Genomic DNA, 24,700 nt, shown 5'->3' on the forward strand with positions numbered 1-24,700 from the left:
AAGAAATGTTTCATCTGTACGAATATAGGTGATATCACAAAATGCCACCTTCAACGTGTGTGACTGTAGCTGAGACTTCACATTAGCTGTATAACGGGGACGCAGTTTTGAAGATCTGCCACCAGATGGCAGCACAGACACTCAGCCATGTCATCATGTTACACAGAACATACATTCAGCTCTGGATGCACCTTACATTACATGAGTGTCTGCAGGGGGCTATTGCTGAGTCTTTCAGAGTGACATTGCCAGGGTATTGTATCAGGATCAAATTATGTAAAATGTTAACGTTGTACTGAAGCACATAAGGTAAGACATCTTAAAAAAATAAATAAAAGTCAATACATCAAATGCCATTATTCTGAACTCTTTCAGCAATATTCTGCAGTGTCTATGCTATTTTCAGATGCCCCCATATTCTCCTTCATTTCGTACAATTAGTGGGAAACAGTGCTCTTTTATAGTTCACCTGACAAATGCATTTCAATAACATTTTTCTTGTATTTGTACTAAATGTTCTTTGATCTTCACGATGAAGCTCTTGTTTGGACAAGCACTTAAAATCTGTGGAGCCGTGTTTATTTTTAAAATCACTGAAACACATTTATTGTACACAATAGGACTTCAGTCAATTACTCACGCGACCTCTTTATACAAGATCCTGCTCTAGGCAACAGGTTCTCTAACTCGGTCCTCAGGACCCCAAACACAGCATGTTTTCCAGGTCTCCTCACAGTGAAATAATTAGCTCCATCTGTGGATTATTTAAAATGTGTCAGTGAGTAATGAATACACCTGTGCACCTGCATGGGGGCCTGAGGAGACCGAGTTTGAGAACCTCTTCTCTAGGATGATTTTAGGAGTATTTTTATAATGGTTATCAGGACTTTTGCAATCTATAAATATGTTTGTTTAGTAATTAAAACAAGTTTACACTTTTTTTGTTTTATTTGACGTTACACTATATAAAGAGAATACATTTGTATGATGTAACTGTAACCTTTTTCCAGATCACTTGTTTTGAAAAATTGTTGCTTTTCATCAAATATTATTATTAACATTTATATTTAAGTAATACAAGGTCCTTATGTAATACCTTGTCTGCAGCAGACACAGATTATAAACTGCATAAAGAAAGTGCTGTATTATTTCATAGATGATTTGCATTGTGTGTTTGTGTGCATGTTATTGCTTGCCCTTAGGAGCCCATACACCAGGCGACAGATTGTCCGATCCCGAATCGGAAACAGCAATACGCCAGTTGGAAATGTTGACCGGCAGCCATCGTTGGTCACTGATCCGATGGTTTCTACATGTTAAAAGTAGGGATGTGCAGGCTCGGATAGGTTCGAGTTTGCACGTGGAGTTCGGATTTTTCCCTCCAAAAAAACGGAACTCAGAACGAGGCAAAACGTCATCTTACATGGACGAACATCATCATTCCTGGTCTTTTGTCCAGGAATGATGATGTTCGTCCATGTAAGATGACGTTTTGCCTCGTTCTGAGTTCCGTTTTTTTGGAGGGAAAAATCCGAACTCCACGTGCAAACTCGAACCTATCCGAGCCTGCACATCCCTAGTTAAAAGTCACCAGTTTGCAAATCACATTCATATTTTGATCGAGATTGGCAAATCGGTGAAAACCAACATGGTGGATTCATTAATCCTCCGACGCTGGCATCTAGGGATCGCAGGATTGCGGCAATCAGTCTCTGGTGTATGGGAGCTTTTATGGGAGGTGATTGGGGGTTGATTTAAGTCACCGATCACACACATTATCTTACCTATACATAATACATAATCAGGAGTGTATAGACTACAGAGCTAGTTTGTCTGCTTAAAGGCCCCCATACACCAGCGACTGATTGTCACAATCTCCAGGTGCCGGGTCGGAGGATCTGTAAAATGCAACATGTTGGATTTCACTGATTGGCCGATCACGATCAAAATATGATTTTGATTTCCAAATTGGTGGCTTTCAACGTGTAGAATTTCACCAATCTACCGATGGATCGGTGACCATCGTTGGTCGGCATTTCCGAGCTGTAGTATAATGATAGCAGTGAGATCAGACATTATCCTGGGGATAGTACACTAGGTGATGTGTATACACACAAGCTGTAGTGTAATGATGAGATCAGACATTATCCTGGGGTTAGTACACTAGGTGATGTGTATACACACAAGCTGTAGTATAATGATGGCAGTGAGATCAGACATTATCCTGGGGATAGTACACACAAGCTGTAGTATAATGATGGCAGTGAGAACAGACATTATCCTGGGGATAGTACACTAGGTGATGTGTATACACACAAGCTGTAGTATAATGATGGCAGTGAGATCAGACATTATCCTGGGGATAGTACACACAAGCTGTAGTATAATGATGGCAGTGAGAACAGACATTATCCTGGGGATAGTACACTAGGTGATGTGTATACACACAAGCTGTAGTATAATGATGGCAGTGAGATCAGACATTATCCTGGGGATAGTACACTAGGTGATGTGTATACACACACACGCTGTAGTATAATGATGGCAGTGAGATCAGACATTATCCTGGGGTTAGTACACTAGGTGATGTGTATACACACAAGCTGTAGTATAATGATGGCAGTGAGATCAGACATTATCCTGGGGATAGTACACTAGGTGACGTGTATACACACGCTGTAGTATAATGATGGCAGTGAGATCAGACATTATCCTGGGGTTAGTACACTAGGTGACGTGTATACACACAAGCTGTAGTATAATGATGGCAGTGAGATCAGACATTATCCTGGGGTTAGTACACTAGGTGACGTGTATGCACACAAGCTGTAGTATAATGATGGCAATGAGATCAGACATTATCCTGGGGATAGTACACACAAGCTGTAGTATAATGATGGCAGTGAGATCAGACATTATCCTGGGGATAGTACACACAAGCTGTAGTATAATGATGGCAGTGAGATCAGACATTATCCTGGGGATAGTACACACAAGCTGTAGTATAATGATGGCAGTGAGAACAGACATTATCCTGGGGATAGTACACTAGGTGACGTGTATACACACAAGCTGTAGTATAATGATGGCAATGAGATCAGACATTATACTGGGGTTAGTACACTAGGTGATGTGTATACACACACGCTGTAGTATAATGATGGCAGTGAGATCAGACATTATCCTGGGGTTAGTACACTAGGTGATGTGTATACACACAAGCTGTAGTATAATGATGGCAGTGAGATCAGACATTATCCTGGGGTTAGTACACTAGGTGATGTGTATACACACAAGCTGTAGTATAATGATGGCAGTGAGATCAGACATTATCCTGGGGTTAGTACACTAGATGACGTGTATACACACAAGCTGTAGTATAATGATGGCAGTGAGATCAGACATTATCCTGGGGTTAGTACACTAGGTGATGTGTATACACACAAGCTGTAGTATAATGATGGCAATGAGATCAGACATTATCCTGGGGTTAGTACACTAGATGATGTGTATACACACACGCTGTAGTATAATGATGGCTGTGAGATCAGACATTATCCTGGGGTTAGTACACTAGGTGATGTGTATACACACACGCTGTAGTATAATGATGGCAGTGAGATCAGACATTATCCTGGGGTTAGTGCACTAGGTGACGTGTATACACACACGCTGTAGTATAATGATGGCAGTGAGATCAGACATTATCCTGGGGTTAGTACACTAGGTGACGTGTATACACACACAAGCTGTAGTATAATGATGGCAGTGAGATCAGACATTATCCTGGGGTTAGTACACTAGGTGATGTGTATACACACAAGCTGTAGTATAATGATGGCAGTGAGATCAGACATTATCCTGGGGTTAGTACACTAGGTGATGTGTATACACACACAAGCTGTAGTATAATGATGGCAGTGAGATCAGACATTATCCTGGGGTTAGTACACTAGGTGATGTGTATACACACAAGCTGTAGTATAATGATGGCAGTGAGATCAGACATTATCCTGGGGATAGTACACTAGGTGATGTGTATACACACAAGCTGTAGTATAATTATGGCAGTGAGATCAGACATTATCCTGGGGATAGTACACTAGGTGACGTGTATACACACAAGCTGTAGTATAATGATGGCAGTGAGATCAGACATTATCCTGGGGATAGTACACTAGGTGATGTGTATACACACAAGCTGTAGTATAATGATGGCAGTGAGATCAGACATTATCCTGGGGTTAGTACACTAGGTGACGTGTATACACACAAGCTGTAGTATAATGATGGCAGTGAGATCAGACATTATCCTGGGGTTAGTACACTAGGTGACGTGTATACACACAAGCTGTAGTATAATGATGGCAGTGAGATCAGACATTATCCTGGGGTTAGTACACTAGGTGATGTGTATACACACAAGCTGTAGTATAATGATGGCAATGAGATCAGACATTATCCTAGGGTTAGTACACTAGGTGACGTGTATACACACAAGCTGTAGTATAATGATGGCAGTGAGATCAGACATTATCCTGGGGTTAGTGCACTAGGTGATGTGTATACACACAAGCTGTAGTATAATGATGGCAGTGAGATCAGACATTATCCTGGGGATAGTACACTAGGTGATGTGTATACACACAAGCTGTAGTATAATGATGGCAGTGAGATCAGACATTATCCTGGGGTTAGTACACTAGGTGACGTGTATACACACAAGCTGTAGTATAATGATGGCAGTGAGATCAGACATTATCCTGGGGTTAGTGCACTAGGTGACGTGTATACACACAAGCTGTAGTATAATGATGGCAATGAGATCAGACATTATCCTAGGGTTAGTACACTAGGTGACGTGTATACACACAAGCTGTAGTATAATGATGGCAGTGAGATCAGACATTATCCTGGGGTTAGTGCACTAGGTGATGTGTATACACACAAGCTGTAGTATAATGATGGCAGTGAGATCAGACATTATCCTGGGGTTAGTACACTAGGTGATGTGTATACACACACACGCTGTAGTATAATGATGGCAGTGAGATCAGACATTATCCTGGAGTTAGTACACTAGGTGATGTGTATACACACAAGCTGTAGTATAATGATGGCAGTGAGATCAGACATTATCCTGGGGATAGTACACTAGGTGATGTGTATACACACAAGCTGTAGTATAATGATGGCAGTGAGATCAGACATTATCCTGGGGTTAGTACACTAGGTGACGTGTATACACACACGCTGTAGTATAATGATAGCAGTGAGATCAGACATTATCCTGGGGTTAGTACACTAGGTGACGTGTATACACACAAGCTGTAGTATAATGATGGCAATGAGATCAGACATTATCCTAGGGTTAGTACACTAGGTGATGTGTATACACACAAGCTGTAGTATAATGATGGCAGTGAGATCAGACATTATCCTGGGGTTAGTGCACTAGGTGATGTGTATACACACAAGCTGTAGTATAATGATGGCAGTGAGATCAGACATTATCCTGGGGTTAGTACACTAGGTGATGTGTATACACACACACGCTGTAGTATAATGATGGCAGTGAGATCAGACATTATCCTGGGGATAGTACACACAAGCTGTAGTATAATGATGGCAGTGAGAACAGACATTATCCTGGGGATAGTACACTAGGTGATGTGTATACACACAAGCTGTAGTATAATGATGGCAGTGAGATCAGACATTATCCTGGGGTTAGTACACTAGGTGATGTGTATACACACAAGCTGTAGTATAATGATGGCAGTGAGATCAGACATTATCCTGGGGATAGTACACACAAGCTGTAGTATAATGATGGCAGTGAGATCAGACATTATCCTGGGGATAGTACACTAGGTGATGTGTATACACACAAGCTGTAGTATAATGATGGCAGTGAGATCAGACATTATCCTGGGGATAGTACACTAGGTGATGTGTATACACACAAGCTGTAGTATAATGATGGCAGTGAGATCAGACATTATCCTGGGGATAGTACACACAAGCTGTAGTATAACGATGGCAGTGAGATCAGACATTATCCTGGGGTTAGTACACTAGGTGACGTGTATACACACAAGCTGTAGTATAATGATGGCAGTGAGATCAGACATTATCCTGGGGATAGTACACTAGGAGATGTGTATACACACAAGCTGTAGTATAATGATGGCAGTGAGATCAGACATTATCCTGGGGTTAGTACACTAGGTGATGTGTATACACACACGCTGTAGTATAATGATGGCAGTGAGATCAGACATTATCCTGGGGATAGTACACTAGGTGACGTGTATACACACAAGCTGTAGTATAATGATGGCAGTGAGATCAGACATTATCCTGGGGTTAGTGCACTAGGTGACGTGTATACACACAAGCTGTAGTATAATGATGGCAGTGAGATCAGACATTATCCTGGGGATAGTACACTAGGTGATGTGTATACACACACGCTGTAGTATAATGATAGCAGTGAGATCAGACATTATCCTGGGGTTAGTACACTAGGTGATGTGTATACACACAAGCTGTAGTATAATGATAGCAGTGAGATCAGACATTATCCTGGGGATAGTACACTAGGTGACGTGTATACACACACGCTGTAGTGTAAAGATGGCAGTGAGATCAGACATTATCCTGGGGTTAGTACACTAGGTGACGTGTATACACACAAGCTGTAGTATAATGATGGCAGTGAGATCAGACATTATCCTGGGGTTAGTACACTAGGTGACGTGTATACACACACAAGCTGTAGTATAATGATGGCAGTGAGATCAGACATTATCCTGGGGATAGTACACTAGGTGATGTGTATACACACAAGCTGTAGTATAATGATGGCAGTGAGATCAGACATTATCCTGGGGTTAGTGCACTAGGTGACGTGTATACACACAAGCTGTAGTATAATGATGGCAATGAGATCAGACATTATCCTAGGGTTAGTACACTAGGTGACGTGTATACACACAAGCTGTAGTATAATGATGGCAGTGAGATCAGACATTATCCTGGGGTTAGTACACTAGGTGATGTGTATACACACAAGCTGTAGTATAATGATGGCAGTGAGATCAGACATTATCCTGGGGTTAGTACACTAGGTGATGTGTATACACACACGCTGTAGTATAATGATGGCAGTGAGATCAGACATTATCCTGGGGATAGTACACTAGGTGATGTGTATACACACAAGCTGTAGTATAATGATGGCAGTGAGATCAGACATTATCCTGGGGATAGTACACTAGGTGACGTGTATACACACACAAGCTGTAGTATAATGATGGCAGTGAGATCAGACATTATCCTGGGTTAGTACACTAGGTGATGTGTATACACACAAGCTGTAGTATAATGATGGCAGTGAGATCAGACATTATCCTGGGGTTAGTACACTAGGTGATGTGTATACACACAAGCTGTAGTATAATGATGGCAGTGAGATCAGACATTATCCTGGGGTTAGTGCACTAGGTGATGTGTATACACACAAGCTGTAGTATAATGATGGCAGTGAGATCAGACATTATCCTGGGGTTAGTGCACTAGGTGACGTGTATACACACAAGCTGTAGTATAATGATGGCCGTGAGATCAGACATTATCCTGGGGTTAGTGCACTAGGTGATGTGTATACACACAAGCTGTAGTATAATGATGGCAGTGAGATCAGACATTATCCTGGGGTTAGTGCACTAGGTGATGTGTATACACACAAGCTGTAGTATAATGATGGCAGTGAGATCAGACATTATCCTGGGGTTAGTGCACTAGGTGACGTGTATACACACAAGCTGTAGTATAATGATGGCAGTGAGATCAGACATTATCCTGGGGTTAGTGCACTAGGTGACGTGTATACACACAAGCTGTAGTATAATGATGGCAGTGAGATCAGACATTATCCTGGGGTTAGTGCACTAGGTGATGTGTATACACACAAGCTGTAGTATAATGATGGCAGTGAGATCAGACATTATCCTGGGGTTAGTGCACTAGGTGACGTGTATACACACACGCTGTAGTATAATGATGGCAGTGAGATCAGACATTATCCTGGGGTTAGTGCACTAGGTGACGTGTATACACACAAGCTGTAGTATAATGATGGCAGTGAGATCAGACATTATCCTGGGGTTAGTACACTAGGTGATGTGTATACACACACGCTGTAGTATATTGATGGCAATGAGATCAGACATTATCCTGGGGTTAGTACACTAGGTGATGTGTATACACACACGCTGTAGTATAATGATGGCAATGAGATCAGACATTATCCTGGGGTTAGTACACTAGGTGATGTGTATACACACACACGCTGTAGTATAATGATGGCAGTGAGATCAGACAGTATCCTGGGGTTAGTACACTAGGTGATGTGTATACACACACGCTGTAGTATAATGATGGCAGTGAGATCAGACAGTATCCTGGGGTTAGTACACTAGGTGATGTGTATACACACACGCTGTAGTATAATGATGGCAATGAGATCAGACATTATCCTGGGGTTAGTACACTAGGTGATGTGTATACACACACGCTGTAGTATAATGATGGCAGTGAGATCAGACATTATCCTGGGGTTAGTACACTAGGTGATGTGTATACACACACGCTGTAGTATAATGATGGCAGTGAGATCAGACATTATCCTGGGGTTAGTGCACTAGGTGACGTGTATACACACAAGCTGTAGTATAATGATGGCAGTGAGATCAGACATTATCCTGGGGTTAGTGCACTAGGTGACGTGTATACACACAAGCTGTAGTATAATGATGGCAGTGAGATCAGACAGTATCCTGGGGATAGTACACTAGGTGATGTGTATACACACAAGCTGTAGTATAATGATGGCAGTGAGATCAGACAGTATCCTGGGGTTAGTACACTAGGTGATGTGTATACACACACGCTGTAGTATAATGATGGCAGTGAGATCAGACAGTATCCTGGGGTTAGTACACTAGGTGATGTGTATACACACAAGCTGTAGTATAATGATGGCAGTGAGATCAGACATTATCCTGGGGATAGTACACTAGGTGACGTGTATACACACACGCTGTAGTATAATGATGGCAGTGAGATCAGACATTATCCTGGGGATAGTACACTAGGTGATGTGTATACACACAAGCTGTAGTATAATGATGGCAGTGAGATCAGACAGTATCCTGGGGTTAGTACACTAGGTGATGTGTATACACACAAGCTGTAGTATAATGATGGCAGTGAGATCAGACATTATCCTGGGGATAGTACACTAGGTGACGTGTATACACACACAAGCTGTAGTATAATGATGGCAGTGAGATCAGACATTATCCTGGGTTAGTACACTAGGTGATGTGTATACACACAAGCTGTAGTATAATGATGGCAGTGAGATCAGACATTATCCTGGGGTTAGTACACTAGGTGATGTGTATACACACAAGCTGTAGTATAATGATGGCAGTGAGATCAGACATTATCCTGGGGTTAGTGCACTAGGTGATGTGTATACACACAAGCTGTAGTATAATGATGGCAGTGAGATCAGACATTATCCTGGGGTTAGTGCACTAGGTGACGTGTATACACACAAGCTGTAGTATAATGATGGCCGTGAGATCAGACATTATCCTGGGGATAGTACACTAGGTGACGTGTATACACACAAGCTGTAGTATAATGATGGCAGTGAGATCAGACATTATCCTGGGGTTAGTACACTAGGTGACGTGTATACACACAAGCTGTAGTATAATGATGGCAGTGAGATCAGACATTATCCTGGGGATAGTACACTAGGTGACGTGTATACACACACGCTGTAGTATAATGATAGCAGTGAGATCAGACATTATCCTGGGGTTAGTACACTAGGTGACGTGTATACACACACGCTGTAGTATAATGATAGCAGTGAGATCAGACATTATCCTGGGGTTAGTACACTAGGTGATGTGTATACACACACGCTGTAGTATAATGATAGCAGTGAGATCAGACATTATCCTGGGGATAGTACACTAGGTGACGTGTATACACACACAAGCTATAGTATAATGATGGCAGTGAGATCAGACATTATCCTGGGGTTAGTACACTAGGTGATGTGTATACACACACGCTGTAGTGTAATGATGGCAGTGAGATCAGACATTATCCTGGGGTTAGTACACTAGGTGATGTGTATACACACACGCTGTAGTGTAATGATGGCAGTGAGATCAGACATTATCCTGGGGTTAGTACACTAGGTGATGTGTATACACACACACACGCTGTAGTATAATGATGGCAGTGAGATCAGACATTATCCTGGGGTTAGTACACTAGGTGATGTGTATACACACACACGCTGTAGTATAATGATGGCAGTGTGATCAGACATTATCCTGGGGTTAGTATACTAGGTGATGTGTATACACACACACGCTGTAGTATAATGATGGCAGTGAGATCAGACATTATCCTGGGGTTAGTACACTAGGTGATGTGTATACACACACACGCTGTAGTATAATGATGGCAGTGAGATCAGACAGTATCCTGGGGCTAGTACACTTGGTGATGTGTATACACACAAGCTGTAGTATAATGATGGCAGTGAGATCAGACATTATCCTGGGGTTAGTACACTAGGTGATGTGTATACACACAAGCTGTAGTATAATGATGGCAGTGAGATCAGACATTATCCTGGGGTTAGTGCACTAGGTGATGTGTATACAAACACGCTGTAGTATAATGATGGCAGTGAGATCAGACATTATCCTGGGGTTAGTACACTAGGTGATGTGTATACACACACGCTGTAGTATAATGATGGCAGTGAGATCAGACATTATCCTGGGGTTAGTACACTAGGTGATGTGTATACACACACGCTGTAGTATAATGATGGCAGTGAGATCAGACATTATCCTGGGGTTAGTACACTAGGTGATGTGTATACACACACGCTGTAGTGTAATGATGGCAGTGAGATCAGACATTATCCTGGGGTTAGTACACTAGGTGATGTGTATACACACACGCTGTAGTATAATGATGGCAGTGAGATCAGACAGTATCCTGGGGTTAGTACACTAGGTGATGTGTATACACACACAAGCTGTAGTATAATGATGGCAGTGAGATCAGACATTATCCTGGGGTTAGTACACTAGGTGATGTGTATACACACACGCTGTAGTATAATGATGGCAATGAGATCAGACATTATCCTGGGGTTAGTACACTAGGTGATGTGTATACACACACACACGCTGTAGTATAATGATGGCAGTGAGATCAGACATTATCCTGGGGTTAGTACACTAGGTGATGTGTATACACACAAGCTGTAGTATAATGATGGCAGTGAGATCAGACATTATCCTGGGGATAGTACACTAGGTGATGTGTATACACACAAGCTGTAGTATAATGATGGCAGTGAGATCAGACATTATCCTGGGGTTAGTACACTAGGTGACGTGTATACACACACGCTGTAGTATAATGATGGCAGTGAGATCAGACATTATCCTAGGGTTAGTACACTAGGTGATGTGTATACACACAAGCTGTAGTATAATGATGGCAGTGAGATCAGACATTATCCTGGGGTTAGTGCACTAGGTGATGTGTATACACACAAGCTGTAGTATAATGATGGCAGTGAGATCAGACATTATCCTGGGGATAGTAAACGTGATACAGGATATAGGATGTTAGTGGGTGAATGCTGTAAATGTGCAGAGTATATAAATCCAGTCTATGCTGACAAGTCCTGTCCGTGCTGCCGGTGGTCAGCACTGCTGGGTAATGATATGAGCTCATTCGCCAGCTTGTGTCTCCTGCGTTGGTTTTGTTGCTGTGAAGAGGCTGGAAATTATATATCATTTCATGTGTTATACATGTGACATTTGCAGCAAATTACAGTCACTGTAGTGAGGAAAATGTACATTGTAAGACTGTGCGTGTGTCTCCTGCTATGTGTATGACAACGATGGTGTAAGACTGTGTGTGTCTCCTGCTATGTGCATGACAACGATGGTGTAAGACTGTGTGCGTCTCCTGCTATGTGCATGATAACGATGGTGTAAGACTGTGTGTCTCCTGCTATGTGCATGATAACGATGGTGTAAGACTGTGTGTGTGTCTCCTGCTATGTGCATGACAATGATGGTGTAAGACTGTGCGTGTGTCTCCTGCTATGTGCATGATAACGATGGTGTAAGACTGTGCGTGTGTCTCCTGCTATGTGCATGATAACGATGGTGTAAGACTGTGTGTCTCCTGCTATGTGCATGACAACGATGGTGTAAGACTGTGTGTGTGTCTCCTGCTATGTGCATGATAACGATGGTGTAAGACTGTGCATGTGTCTCCTGCTATGTGCATGACAACGATGGTGTAAGACTGTGTGTGTCTCCCGCTATGTGCATGACAGCGATGGTGTAAGACTGTGTGTGTGTCTCCTGCTATGTGCATGACAACGATGGTGTAAGACTGTGTGTCTCCTGCTATGTGCATGACAATGATGGTGTAAGACTGTGTGTGTGTCTCCTGCTATGTGCATGATAACGATGGTGTAAGACTGTGTGTGTCTCCTGCTATGTGCATGACAATGATGGTGTAAGACTGTGCGTGTGTCTCCTGCTATGTGCATGATAACGATGGTGTAAGACTGTGTGTCTCCTGCTATGTGCATGATAACGATGGTGTAAGACTGTGTGTCTCCTGCTATGTGCATGATAACGATGGTGTAAGACTGTGTGTGTCTCCTGCTATGTGCATGACAATGATGGTGTAAGACTGTGCGTGTGTCTCCTGCTATGTGCATGATAACGATGGTGTAAGACTGTGCGTGTGTCTCCTGCTATGTGCATGATAACGATGGTGTAAGACTGTGTGTGTCTCCTGCTATGTGCATGACAATGATGGTGTAAGACTGTGCGTGTGTCTCCTGCTATGTGCATGATAACGATGGTGTAAGACTGTGCGTGTGTCTCCTGCTATGTGCATGACAATGATGGTGTAAGACTGTGCGTGTATCTCCTGCTATGTGCATGATAACGATGGTGTAAGACTGTGCGTGTGTCTCCTGCTATGTGCATGATAACGATGGTGTAAGACTGTGTGTGTGTCTCCTGCTATGTGCATGACAATCATGGTGTAAGACTGTGTGTGTGTGTCTCCTGCTATGTGCATGACAACGATGGTGTAAGACTGTGCGTGTGTCTCCTGCTATGTGCATGATAACGATGGTGTAAGACTGTGTGTGTCTCCTGCTTTGTGCATGACAATGATGGTGTAAGACTGTGCGTGTGTCTCCTGCTATGTGCATGACAATGATGGTGTAAGACTGTGTGTGTGTCTCCTGCTATGTGCATGATAACGATGGTGTAAGACTGTGTGTCTCCTGCTATGTGCATGACAACGATGGTGTAAGACAGTGTGTGTGTCTCCTGCTATGTGCATGATAACGATGGTGTAAGACTGTGCGTGTGTCTCCTGTTATGTGCATGACAACGATGGTGTAAGACTGTGCGTGTGTCTCCTGCTATGTGCATGACAACGATGGTGTAAGACTGTGTGTGTGTCTCCTGCTATGTGCATGATAACGATGGTGTAAGACTGTGCGTGTGTCTCCTGCTATGTGCATGATAACGATGGTGTAAGACTGTGTGTCTCCTGCTATGTGCATGACAACGATGGTGTAAGACTGTGTGTGTGTCTCCTGCTATGTGCATGACAACGATGGTAATTGTATAGTGCAAACAGCATCTCCTGCTCGGGGCTGTGCATACAGGACCAATACAGTATCTAGATAAATTAAATCCAAGGCGCTTCCCAAGGAGCAATCTAAGCACCTGTCAGGTCCAAGAGAGTCTGTAGCAGATCCGAAAAACCTCCTTGTGGCGTTTATTCCCGAGAATAATCGCCAGGAATGATGTCATGTAAATATATATATATATAAATGTGTGTATCAACATGGTTTCTAGGCAGTGTCCTGTATTTGACCTGTAGGAATACAAAGCTTGGAGGAGATTTGTCTTCCTGGAACCAGGCATCTAGATAACCATCTCTTCTCTCAACAGGCCATAAAGTTTGGGGAGAGATACATCCTTAATGCAGATGGTCAGACCTGGTCAAGCCAGGTCATGGGATATAAAATCCTTTAGAAGGGAGATGACAAGAATGTAGGGTATGTTACCTGATTATTGGTTTCTAAAGACCCCTTCACACTGTTTCAAGACCCCCTACTTCCTATAGACTATATGTTCTTGTGCCCAAGGAGAGTGCTGACGACTGGCCAGAATCCAATGCTCCTGTGTCTCCTTCACGACTGAGTCTAGATGTAAAGACTCTGGGTTCTTTTTCATTTTTAATTCTTTTTACTTTCTGAAACCTATTTGTGATATATTTGTATTGTCCATATTTGTACTACCTTTTTCTGTAATCAATAACCTTGGAAATATTTTTCGGATTAAACATTCTTAATTCAGTGTATTCTCCGTGTTCTTGTCAAATTCACGAGCCTGTGAGGTCAAAGCTACGTACCTATATGTAAGTGAGTGTGCATATTGAGATTTAAGGGGAGAACCTAACGACTCCCGTTAACTTCGTTGGTGGTGGCAGAACAGTGTTAGAGTAACCGCACGTGCTGAGGTAACCATAAGTCACAGTTGGCGATTCTCAGATTGAGGTATCTGGAGAATCGGCCGGCTGGTCGTGACACTCCTGTGCAGGTTTAAAGGTATAAATAATAATAATAAATGATAATGATCGGCGCTGGGTATCTATGTAGAAATTGTATGATATCTAACATATATTATAGAGCCATATTATGAGGTCACACATATTTAATATCCAAAATTACTACACAGTAAAATACACAGTGATATCCGTAATCTAAAACTTATAGAATAAACATAGTATGAAAGGGAGGAAGAGTAGAAGAAAACCATAAGTGATACATATATATGAACAGTAAAATAAAAAGACTTAGAGCCGTATTCAATTTAAGCGGACCCGCGATACTTTGCCGCCTTCCGGACTTTTCGCCTACATCACGGGTTTTGCAGGTGGAAAAGCATCGCACGCGCATCCCCGTATTCAATTTGAAAGTAGTCGAAAACGGGACCCGGCGAAACTTAGACCAGCGGAAAATCCTGTCAGATTTGGGGAAATCAGCCTGACACCCCCCAAATGATGCTCTGACATGGGGGTTAGCTATGGTACCCCCCGATTTGGCTTGCTGAAGGTATTCTGTGTTTTGAAATGGGCTCAATAGCTGCTAAATAGCGTTTTTGTATAAGTGGTGCAGAATAGTATTCAGGAGGGTTTTTATGCAGAAAAAAAACACTTACTTGGGGACCCCCCCAAAGTGTAGTTCACTACTTTTTAACTTTGTCCCCCAATATTATTATTTTTTCGCCCCCAAAATGAAAGTGATTTTTTTGGGGTGTTCTTAAGTGTTTTTTTTCTTTTTAAATTTTTGACAGAGTTTACCTTTGGGGGACTGTCTGAAGGCTGCACGGGGGTTCCCGCCACGTTGCACCCCAAAACCCCAATTCTGCAATTTTTTCCGCCTGCCATTCATAGGTGAAACTTTTCTGCCGGGTACATTGCACTGACTTTCCGTCCGGCTCCTGCAGTGGGTAATGGGACTGACGTCATGACGTCTGTCCCATAATGCTTAGCGCGCCAGCCCGGGCGGACTGGCGGGCGGGAGCGGCGTCGCGGACAGGAGCAGGAGCAGCAGCAGCGTGGATTCAGGCAAGTGTATTTTTATATATATATATATATATATATATTATTATTATTATTTTTTTTACCTATCTAACGGGGGAGGGGCGTGGCTACTACTGGGGGGACCTCTACTGGAGGAGGGGGCTACTGGGGGCGCCATTATTGGGAGGACCTCTACTGGGGGGGCTACTACTGGGGGCACTTAATCGGGAGGGGGAACCTCTACTGGGGACTACAACTTGGGGGGGAACTACCACTGGGGGCATTATAAAAGAGGGCCTACTACTAGAGGCACTGCACTCGGGGGATCACTACTGGGGGCAATAATAGGAAGGGCCACTACAGGGGGCACTGGATAGGGGCGATCACTACAGGGTGCCTGCATAAGGGGACCACTACTGGGAAAACTGCATGGGGGGGGCCTACTGCTGGGGGCACCATATAAAGGGCACTGCATAAGGGGATAACGCTAGCAACGCGAAGCAGCAGAATGCAGCACATTCTGCTGCTTAATACATACGAGGAATGCGGTAAAAGCCCCGAAAACTGCATTTTCAGGGGTTTTACCGCATTTTCGCCGATGATACATCTCCCCCACAGTGGGTAAAGTTTTTCCTGGGCCTGCTGTGCCTCAAGGGCTATGAAATGACTCTGAAATTAAAACTGGTCATTGCCCCCTGGTTCTGGGAAAACTGCTCCGTATCACGTATAGTGGTGTTTGCCATGTTTTTCAGTTGTAAAACTGCACATGAAGTTGGGGCTTGGAGGAGGCGCTGCACTGCGAGTGTCCAATAAACACTGCCGCTCTCCCGGGTCTCTGGAATCCGTATGCCGCTCTCCCGGGTCTCTGGAATCCGTATGCCGCTCTCCCAGGTTTCTGGAATCCGTATACCACGCTCCTGGGTCTCTGGAATCCGTATGCCGCGCTCCTAGGTCTCTGGAATCCATATGCCATGCTCCTGGGTCTCTGGAATCTGTATGCCATGCTCCTGGGTCTCTGGAACTCGTATGCCACGCTCCTGGGTCTCTGGAATCCGTATGCCACACTCCTGGGTCTCTGGAATCCGTATGCCACTCTCCCGGGTCTCTGGAATCCATATACCGCGCTCCTGGGTTTCTGGAATCCGTATGCCGCGCTCCCGGGTCTCTGGAATCCGTATGCCGCGCTCCTGGGTCTCTGGAATCCGTATGCCACTCTCCCGGGTCTCTGGAATCCATATACCACACTCCTGGGTCTCTGGAATCCGTATGCCGCGCTCCTGGGTCTCTGGAATCCGTATGCCACACTCCTGGGTCTCTGGAATCCGTATGCCACTCTCCCGGGTCTCTGGAATCCATATACCGCGCTCCCGGGTCTCTGGAATCCGTATGCCGCACTCCCGGGTCTCTGGAATCTGTATGCCATGCTCCTGGGTCTCTGGAACTCGTATGCCACGCTCCTGGGTCTCTGGAATCTGTATGCCACGCTCCTGGGTCTCTGGAATCTGTATGCTGCGCTCCTGGGTCTCTGGAATCCATATGCCGCGCTCCTGGGTCTCTGGAATCTGTATGCCATGCTCCTGGGTCTCTGGAACTCGTATGCCATGCTCCTGGGTCTCTGGAATCTGTATGCCACGCTCCTGGGTCTCTGGAATCCATATGACGCGCTCCTGGGTCTCTGGAATCTGTATGCCATGCTCCTGGGTCTCTGGAACTCGTATGCCATGCTCCTGGGTCTCTGGAATCTGTATGCCATGCTCCCGGGTCTCTGGAATCTGTATGCCGCGCTCCCGGGTCTCTGGAATCCGTATGCCGCACTCCCGGGTCTCTGGAATCCGTATGCCGCGCTCCCGGGTCTCTGGAACTCGTATGCCACGCTCCTGGGTCTCTGGAATCTGTATGCCACGCTCCTGGGTCTCTGGAATCTGTATGCCGCGCTCCCGGGTCTCTGGAATCCATATGCCGCACTCCCGGGTCTCTGGAATCCATATGCCGCGCTCCTGGGTCTCTGGAATCCGTATGCCACGCTCCTGGGTCTCTGGAATCCGTATGCCGCGCTCCCGGGTCTCTGGAATCTGTATGCCGTGCTCCTGGGTCTCTGGAATCTGTATGCCATGCTCCTGGGTCTCTGGAACTCATATGCCACACTCCTGGGTCTCTGGAATCTGTATGTTGCTTCCCCATTCCCGTTACAACCTGTTGCTACTGTTTAAAAATTCTATTAAAACTATTATTCTACCATATTATAAGATCCTGTTTGGCCCATTTATCATTAATCGCATTTACAATGCGATCTGGGCGCAATATTAGCACCCATGATGGCATTGCAGGATGCGATAACATCAGCCGGATTAATCATAGAGCAACCGCAGGGACCGGGGTGCAGAATAGAGAGAGTTTCTTGCGATGTATTGCTGCTGGAGCTGTTGCGGGACGCTGACCGCGCATGCACAGCGCCCATTTCCGGGGAAGGTTCTGGAGGAACCCTCTGCCAGCTAATTATGTGATATATAGTCCATAGGCTACAAGAGGCTATCTCCATCTTCAGATGGCGTTAGCTGCGGGGGCCAATATCCGGAATATATTGCATTCCCCGAAACTAGGATATCTGTCACCTGGTGCAAGGCAGCAATTTTGCACCCCCTTCTTTCCTGTCCCTGGATTTTTTCCTTGCTCCTCCATAAGGCAGTGCACTAGTCAGACGCCCCGGGTATAGTGACTTACATTATTCCACACACCATAATGCCCATTACACATTATGCCACACACTGTAATGCCTATTACCAAAGTGCCACTTACATATTTGCCCGACACCATTTTATGCCCCACAGTAAGGCTTCTAATTACTTTAAAATTACCTGCTCATTGTCAGGGGTTTTATGCTCATTACCAGGGGTTCCATGCTCATTGCCAGGGGGTTTCATGCTCGTTGCCAGGGGGTTTCATGCTCGTTGCCAGGGGTTACATGCTCGTTGCCATGTGGTTTCATGCTCATTGCCATGGGGTTTATGACCGTTGTCATGGGGTTACATGCTCATTGTCATGGGGTTATATGCTCATTGCCAGGGGATTACATGCTCGTTTCCAGGGGGTTACATGCTTGTTGCTATGGGGGGTTTATGCTCGTTGCCAGGGGGTTTCATGCTCATTATTATGGGGTTTATTGCTCGTTGCCAGGGGGTTTCACGGGAGAAGATGCAGCTTTCAGCATCTTCTCCCTGCACTTGTGCTGGCCTACAGACACTAGAGGTCCAGTAGGACCTCTAGTGTCTGTCTCCTCCTTGGTGGCGGCCATTTTTGGATGGCCGTTTTCAGCAGAGTCCATGCGGACGGCTAGTCTGCATGGAATCTGCTGAAAATGCCGATCCAAAAATGGTCGCAGCCAAGGAGGAGACAGACACTAGAGGTCCAGTAAGCACCTCTAGCATCTGCCTCCTCCTTGGCGGCGGCCATTTTTGGATGGCCGTTTTCTGAATCTGCAGCCCCCAAGCCACCGTGAGTCAACCCTTTTTCACCCCCTGCATTCCGGCACCCGATGCACGTGCACCTCTAGCCCCTCCCCTAGTTGCGGCCCTGCATTCCGGATGTTGGTAAATATGGCAGCATCGCATCCCCCATAGAAACCTATGGTGGGAATGGAGGGATCACAGGAGGTATTGGAGGTACCCGCTGCTGCCCCTCTGTGATACATACGGGGGAAACTTAATATTTGCAGTGATTCAGCCGCAAATATACAATCAGATAAATGGGCCCCTCAACAAACAAGTAACAGAGGACACCAGCTCTAAGCTTACAATAAAACAAGAAAGAAAATATTGTGTCACCGTATTAAGACAGGGTATAATACAGAGTGTGCGATATAGAAACCTCTATAAATACTGTATATTGTAATTAATAATAAGCAGTTGGATATTTTAGCAGCATTGATGACAGAGATACGAGGGTCTCTTAATGAAGGTGACTTCTCCAGGCCGGATATATCTGCTGTATACTGTAAGAGGCTGTCAGTATGTAGCAGACAGTAGGTGCTGCCCTCATACAGTACAATTATAGTTTGTACAGAAGTGGTGCCATGCTGTGATAAATCTCATTCCCTATAATCATTGTGACACCTCCCTGACAGCCAGAGCAGATTTTTATGTTACCATTGTAGTCACGTTCTCGCCACCGCAGCCGGAAGTACCTAACGCAGTCACATTGCTGCACAAGTAACCATTTTCCCCATAGACCGCTCGCTATTCCTGGGCTTTATTTAAACTGGTGCCAAGTGCAATGTATCAATCTAAAGCCGGGTACACATTAGACGCTGTGCAATCGATGCGATATCGTCAACGTTTTCCCCTAACTCGTAGTCAGTTGGGGGTTGGGGGTTTGTTTTGAGACAATGGGACCAATAGCGCACTAGTGTCAGGGCTGTTACACCTCCATGAGAGGACACGTGACCGCCGCCATCACAGCTGCTCACCGCGCTCCCCGGAGAAAGCACAGACAGGGACAGGAGACAGCGCAGGACTTGCTGGGATTCTGGACGCCCACTAGAGAACCACTTGAGTGCAGCACAAGGATATATATAAGAATTTTATGTCCCCTCCTTAGTTCTTTTTTTTTTTTTTTTTGTATTAACCCCCCCACATAAATTGCAATTAACTTATATATATATATATATATATATATATATATATATATATATACAGTCACGTGCATAAATATTGGGATATTGACAGAATTTTCATATTTTGGCCTCTAGTCACCACCACAATGGCTTTCAAATAAAACAAACAAGATGTGCTTTAACTGCAGACTTTCAGATTTAATTTGAGGGTAATTACATCCAAATCAGGTGAACGGTGTAGGAATTACAACGGTTTCTATATGTGCCTCCCACTTTTTAAGGGGCCAAAAGTAATGGGACTATCAACGGAAAACCTATTTCATGGACAGGTGTGGGCTATTCCCTCGTTATCTCATTATCAATTAAGCAGGTAAAAGGTCTGGAGTTGATTCTAGGTGTGACATTTGCATTTGGAATCAGTTGCTGTCGACTCTCAATATGAGATCCAAAGAGCTGTCACTATCGGTGAAGCAAGCCATCATTAGGCTGAAAAATGAAAACAAACCCATCAGAGAGATAGCAAAAACATTAGATGTGGCCAAGTCAACTGTTTGGAACATTCTTAAAAAGAAAGAACGCACCGGAGAGCTCAGCAACACCAAAAGACCCGGAAGACCACGGAAAACAAGTGTGGTGGATGACAGAAGAATTATTTCCCTGGTGAAGAAAAACCCCTTCACAACAGTTGGCCAAATCAAGAACACTCTCCAGGAGGTAGGTGTATATGTGTCAAAGTCAACAATCAAGAGAAGACTTCACAAGAGTGAATATAGAGGGTTCACCACAAGATGTAAACCATTGGTGAGCCTCAAAAACAGGAAGACAAAAAAGCCATTACAATTCTGGAACAACATCCTATGGACAGATGAGACAAAGATCAACTTGTACCAGAGTGATGGGAAGAGAAGAGTATGGTGAAGGAAAGGAACTGCTCATCATCCAAAACATACCACCTCATCAGTGAAGCATGGTGGTGGTAGTGTCATGGCGTGGGCATGTATGGCTGCCAATGGAACTGGTTCCCTTGTATTTATTGATGATGTGACTGCTGACAAAAGCAGCAGAATGAATTCTGAAGTGTTTCGGGCAATGTTATATGCTCATATTCAGTCAAATGCTTCAGAACTCATTGGACGGCACTTCAGTGCAGATGGACAATGACCCGAAGCATACTGCAAAAGCAACCAAAGAGTGTTTTAAGGCTAAAAAGTGGAATGTTATGCAATGGCCAAGCCAATCCCCTGACCTGAATCCGATTGAGCATGCATTTCACTTGATGAAGACAAAACTGAAGGGAAAATGCCCCAAGAACAAGCAGGAACTGAAGACATTTGCAGTAGAGGTCTGGCAGAGCATCACCAGGGATGAAACCCAGCGTCTGGTGATGTCTATGCGTTCCAGACTTCAGGCTGTAATTGCCTGCAAAGGATTTGCAACAAAGTATTAAAAAGTGAAAGTTAGATTTAGGATTGTTTAGTTTGTCCCATTACTTTTGGCCCCTTAAAAAGTGGGAGGCACATATAGAAACCGTTGTAATTCCTACACCGTTCACCTGATTTGGATGTAATTACCCTCAAATTAAATCTGAAAGTCTGCAGTTAAAGCACATCTTGTATGTTTCATTTCAAAGCCATTGTGGTGGTGAATAGAGGCCAAAATATGAAAATTCTGTCAATGTCCCAAAATTTATGCACCTGTGTGTATGTATATATATATATATATATATATATATATATATATATATATATATATATATATAATATATATATATATATATACTCTATTAATAAGATAATTAACAGCTTCCTTATTGCAGTGAAAGAAAATGTCACTTATATTAAAACAATCATCCATAAATTATAACTTTTTTTTTTAATCTTAAATTACCATTTTTTTTTATTATTATTTTATATCTTTTTTAGATAAATAATACAAAATTATTAACTTCAAAATATTACAGTATTGAACAATTATAGCCCCAAAATATCCTTTCCTGAAAAGTTCTACTTGCGCTATAAAATTATAAAACAAATTGTGAATAGAATTTTTCAGGAGACCCTCAAAATAGATATAGAGGTATGTACTGCGGTCTAGTACCTACTGTACCAGGATCAGGCTGTCGGCTGTAGTTGGGTAAAGATTAAAGTGTCAGAGGGGTCCCGAATTACCTGAAATCTTAGGGGCCCGGCCATGGGTAAATACGGCCCTAGGGGACGGACAGACTCACTAGCGATAGAGATGGGCCAGTGCATTATAAGAAATACCTCGGGTGACAGGACAGAGTATCGCCTTGGTAATTACAGACTGTCGCCATCCATAGCCTCTGTCTTTCCCACAGGATCTGCGTTGCTATGGAAACAGGTTACATTGAGCCCGTAACTGGGAATATTTTCTTCCTGGGTGTCTAAGTGCTCATCATGATTAACATTATTTCATATAAATACTTCACCGAGTCTCACATTTTATTCGCGCTCAGATGAAATGCTGGAAGGGAATCTGCCAACACATACGCCCACTCGCCATGTTGTATTGTCAGTGCCGAAACAAACAGCCCCTAATGACGGGTCCTGATCACTTTGAGATGATGCCATCATCCCAGCCAAAGACGCGTACTCATTAGCCTTGGTACAACGTGTGTGAATTAGAGAGGATGTGAGGACACTCTGAGGAATATCCCCATTATAATGCAGTTCTGTGTGTATTCAATACAAGCCAATCATTATGTATATTTATTTAAAGAAGCAATATATTCCGTGTTAGGCGGGTAAGCACGCAATACTGGTGTATACTGTAGGTCAGGGGCGACCAGACTTTTGGACTTGGTCATCTACTCTAAAATGTTAAAATAGTTTGTGACCTACCAAGCATGGACATTTGTGCTCGTAGACGTGCGCCTGAAAAAGGAGGGTGTTGTGCGGTCAGTGGTCAATGCGGGAAATAATGAGTGCATGGATTAGAGTTTTTGCAGTGTCTTGTGTGAGATATGATAGAATTTTGGATATGGTTTTTAGATGTATGTAACATGATTTTGAGACAGATTGAATGTGGGGAACAAAGGACAGTTCAGAGTCAAGGATGACACCAAGGCAGCGAGCTTTTGGGGCAGGGTGGATTGTCGAGTTATAACAGTGATAGAGAGATCAGGTTGGTAACTGTTATTGGCCGGTGGAAATATAATTAATTCTGTTTTGGATAAATTAAGTTTCAGGTGGCGAGATGACATCCAAGATGAAATGGCAGAAAGACATTCAGTGACACGGATTAGTACAGGTGGTGATACTTTACTGTGTTCTGCCGAGAGAAAATAGTGTCAGAATAGCCGCTGGAGGAAGGATCTGGGAGCGCCGCAGGGAACCGAGGAGGACCTGCCCATCTGACAGCAGGTAAGTGTAACCCGCTATACGCCACCTGATAGTGGCGTATGGTAACTCCATCAAATTCCAAATATACAGAATTTTCGGAATTTGATGAATAGCCTAATTTCTACATCCCCGTACTGATGTACTAATGTATGGGGAGTGTGGAAATGAATGTAGGCGGACTTAACCAGGAGATATCAGTGATATCTACTGTGCTAAGTGTGTTCATGAATACTAAAATAACGGTAATTAAGGAAAATGTCCTGAAAAACATTATTTTAGTGTTGATGAATAGGCCCCTGAGCCTTGTGTTAATCCAACTGATAGAGGTAGCAAGGAGGAGGCGAAATCAGAAAAACTAACCGTGAAAGAGCGATCAGATAGGTAGGAAGAGAACCAAGAAAGAGCTTTGTCCTTAAGACCTATGGATTGTAGTGTTTGTATGAGAAGAGAGTGGTTAACAGTGTCAAAGGCAGCAGAGAGACCTAGAAGAATTAAGAGTGAGTAATGGCCTTTAGCCTTGGCAGTGACCATATCATTTACTACCTTAGTCAGTGCTGTCTCTGTGGAGTGTTGGGAACGGAAGCCGGACTGACGTGGGTCCAATAAGTTTTGTGAGTGAAGAAAGTGTGTGAGGTAGGTGCAGACTGGTCTCTCAAGTAGATTAGAGGGGCATGGGAGCTGGGAGATGGGACGGTAATTTGAGAGAGTGTTAGGGTTAGAATTTCATTTTTTCAGAATGGGAGTAATCACTGCATGCTTGAACATGCTGAATGGGAGTAATCACTGCATGCTTGAACATGCTTTTAGGCATGAAGACCAAGGTCGCACCTTTCCCTCATAAGCCTGGTCATTGACCTGGGTTGCAAGCAAAAACCCTGATGGCGACCAGAGTCACGGACCCGGGACTATCAATCCGGGTCAGACCTTTCAGACATCTGCAGGACCCGGGTTTTAGGCTTATGTATGAAAGGGG

The 24,700-nt window shown here is 43.9% G+C and overlaps 1 protein-coding gene across 2 annotated transcripts in view; it reads left to right on the forward strand.

Annotated features, from left to right (window-relative positions):
- Nucleotides 1–172: 172 nt before the first annotated feature.
- The window catches only part of VSIG2 (V-set and immunoglobulin domain containing 2), a 59,287-nt gene continuing 34,759 nt past the window's right edge, over nt 173–24,700 (forward strand). Inside the window, exon 1 of one of the 2 annotated variants that reach the window (XM_088481852.1) lies at nt 173–309. The gene's annotated coding sequence lies outside the window, so the exon portion shown is untranslated. Of the gene's footprint in view, nt 310–23,662; nt 23,749–24,700 lie in introns of those variants that run through there. The other variant, XM_088481853.1, reaches the window with a different exon arrangement.

The sequence above is a fragment of the Taudactylus pleione genome, unplaced genomic scaffold (genome assembly GCF_031769625.1).
Source record: "Taudactylus pleione unplaced genomic scaffold, aTauple2 ptg000278l, whole genome shotgun sequence".
NCBI classification, from domain to species: domain Eukaryota; kingdom Metazoa; phylum Chordata; class Amphibia; order Anura; family Myobatrachidae; genus Taudactylus; species Taudactylus pleione.